This window comes from Triticum dicoccoides, chromosome 7B (genome assembly GCF_002162155.2).
Source record: "Triticum dicoccoides isolate Atlit2015 ecotype Zavitan chromosome 7B, WEW_v2.0, whole genome shotgun sequence".
In the NCBI taxonomy this organism is placed as follows: Eukaryota; Viridiplantae; Streptophyta; class Magnoliopsida; order Poales; family Poaceae; genus Triticum; species Triticum dicoccoides.
Genome location: NC_041393.1, coordinates 775,374,438 through 775,377,811, shown reverse-complemented (window position 1 = coordinate 775,377,811; position 3,374 = coordinate 775,374,438). Strand labels below are relative to the sequence as shown.

The window sequence follows — 3,374 nt, the reverse complement described above, 5'->3', positions numbered from 1 at the left end:
TTATTTCTTTACATGGAAAAGGACTGTGGGTGCAATTGTGTGTGCGTTCGGGCTTTGGGCCTTCTCCCATGAAAGAAATCATTCATTGGGTTTAATCGCCCGTATCGAACATGTGGGTGTTATCAGCGTCCATTCTTCAGAGTTCCTATTCGTTGCATTCTACTCTGGGGTTCGAACTGTAGATCTCCTGTTAGTGCACTCACCTGGCTAGCCGGTGCAACTACCAACTGATGTTGAAAAATGCGTAGCGAAAGACAAAGAACAGAAATCAGCGGCGTAAACTTAACATTACTTAAAAAATTGAAAACAAAATTTCTAATTTCAAACACTTTTTTTTGAAATTAAAGATAATCTTCTAGAACTCCGAACAACTTTTAAAATTTCAGAACATATTTTGAAACTGTAAAGATTTTTCTAAAACCCAAACATTTTTTGAACTTATAGCAAAAAACTCAATTCAAAAAATTTGTTAAACACAAAGATTTATAAAATTGTAATTATTTTTTAAACAATAATATTATCAAGAATTACAAGATATTTTTTGAAAACATGAACATTTTTTGAATTGGTGAACTTATTTTGAAAACCAGAACAAATTTTGGAAACTTTGGCTCTTTTTGAATTGGTTAAAAAAAACTAATAACAGGTGAACATATTGGAATCCAAAACAAAATTTTGAAACTGAGAACAATTTTGAAAATGCAAGCAATTTTTGTATATATGAATAAAAAATTGAAAATGGGAATTGTTTCCTAAAATTTCATACAATTTGCAAAAGCCGCTGTCATTTTTAGTAAATGCAAATACTTTTTGAAAGTTTGAACAATTTTTTAAAATAGTGAACAAATTTTGGAAACACAAACCAATTTCAAACATTTGAATTTTTTTTAAAATTTTACAATTGAAAGAAACGAAATTGAATAAAATAAGAAAGAAACAGCAAAAATGAAAACATAATAACAAAAAAAGGAAAGGAAAAGGAAAAACCTGTTCAGGAACATTCTAGCGTGTTCACCTCTAGCTATGTGCGAACAACAGGAGATGGGACGGCCCAATTGATCACGCGCCTGTGCGTTTCCTCGACCATTTGACACAGAGAGCGTCAAATAAGTTTTCACTCCTTTCTAAATATAATTTTTTTATTGATTTCAATATGGACTATATACAGAGCAAAATGAGTGAATGTAAACTCTAAAATTTGTCTATATATCCATGTGTAATCCGTATTAAAATTTATAAAAGGCTTATATTTAGAAACGAAGGGAGTATTTTCCAAACCGTCGCTGACAGGCGGGACCCAAATAGCATAGATCGATCATTCCAATAGTATGCTGATAAGACGTACCCACACGCCCATGTATGGAAATGCAAGGTTGACGGATCCAAACGGGGCACGGTACACGAGTTAGATAAGGAGACTGACAGCAGCGACAAGTCATGGAGAGAATTTTTTTTTTTTGAGGGAAAGTCATGGAGAGATGACCAAGCACAAGCAGCATACACAAGCAGCATACACGAGTTAGACCTAGGGTAAACTATTCTGTTACTACTGTTCCGGGACACAATTTTATTCATATTTTTGCGTTATGTGTGTAGAGTGGGGTCTCTGACGACGATTATGATATCTGAACCAGAGCAACTGAACGAACTTCAGAAAGTCGCTGTGCGATTTGAAGAAAAGATCTATACTCAATCAACAAACCAGGTAATTTAACCACAAGTCCATGGGATGGATACCTTACTCCCTCCTTCCCTCTGCTTGAACGGGCTTCATCTCAATTGCACCCACTTGAGTCTGCTAAAAAAAGTTCAAATGTATTTATTTGGTTCGGGAGTACCATATTCTTTCCAGTCAGAATTTCTGTTTGTATGGCTTATTTGTGGCAAACCTAGGAGCAGGCTACAACTCTTCATCATATTGCCTAACTCTGTTATGGTGAATATTTGTTTATTTGATAAAGTTGGGGCACACTGTCGCTTATTTGAGACAGTATGTTTGCTCGTTAGATGATTTTTTTTTTTTTGCATTCAAATGTTAACAGCTGAAACACCTTCTTGAACGTGCTAAACTGCTAAGCACAAAAGAACTGTTGGTTGCAAGTCACTATTACTCCCTCCGTTCGGAAATACTTGTCATTGGAATGGATGTATCTAGATGTATTTTAATTGTAATACATTCATTTTCATCCATTTTGATGACAAGTAATTCCGTACGGAGGGAGTAGTACTTTGGTATAGAACTTTACATCATGTTCTTTTGTATTACCCAGTCTGATTATTTCCGGAGCATTCCTCTGAAACTGCACCCTTTGGAGACGCAGACACAACTGGTTCCTGGAAATGCTCAAGTGATTCCAAGTCAAAACAACTCCGGTAAGGTACCATATACAGTAAACTTAGTGTTGCACAATTTATCATCTTCGTTTGGATGCCATTATTTTTTTATTGCATCAACTGCTGAGATTATGTGCTTTATTGCATTAAAAGAGATCAAGACCATACTACTGCAAGCTGTGAGTCCAAGACCATACAGTATACCACTGCAGTATTTAAAAGAGATCAAAGATAACTTCTCCCACAAGCGAATAATCGGTCATGGTGGTTTTGGTGTGGTATATATGGTATAAACCATTTAAATTACTCCAAGGTTGCATGTGTTTCTTTTCATGCAAACAAACTTATCTCTGTCTGATATGCACTTGATCCAAAAACTCAAACAGGGAGAGCGGCGAAATGGGGAAATGATTGCTGTGAAGAAGATCATGTCGTCATTAAAGCCAGGCCTGCAGGATCAATTCGAGAGGGAGGTTTGCCATCTTATGATGCTTCGACACCCTAATATAGTGCGATGTGTTGGCCACTGCTATGAAGTACAGAAAGAGTGTTTGCCGTACGATGGGAAATACGTTTTTGCTGAGATGGCAGAAATGTTACTTTGCTTGGAGTATATGTCAAAGGGAAGCCTTGATAAGCTTATATCAGGTTGTTTCTCAGTTCCATCTTTGTTTTAAACTGCAATTCGTCAAGTTTGCCATGCTTTGAGCATATAGCTCTAAGAAAACAACATTTTACTCACATATGTTAAGTGTTATGATGGATCAATGTGTGGTTCCGTTTTCAGTCTACAAGCAACAAATGGAAACATGCAGTACAATTTTGTAGCCCTTTCATATATTATCTAGGGAACAACAACAATATTTTTTTTATGTAACATCTGTCTCAGAATGCTTGCTCTTCTTCTGGTTACAAATGCAGATGAATCTTCTGGGCTTGATTGGAGTACACAGTACAATATAATTGAGGGGATCTGCTATGGTTTATGCCACCTTCATGAAGAAATCGATAAGCCTATTATCCACCTGGATCTGAAACCG

At 36.1% G+C, this 3,374-nt stretch overlaps 1 pseudogene; it reads left to right on the top strand.

Moving 5' to 3' along the window:
• The first annotated feature begins 1,355 nt into the window (after positions 1–1,355).
• Positions 1,356–3,374, top strand: part of LOC119339798 — a 6,940-nt pseudogene continuing 4,921 nt past the window's right edge.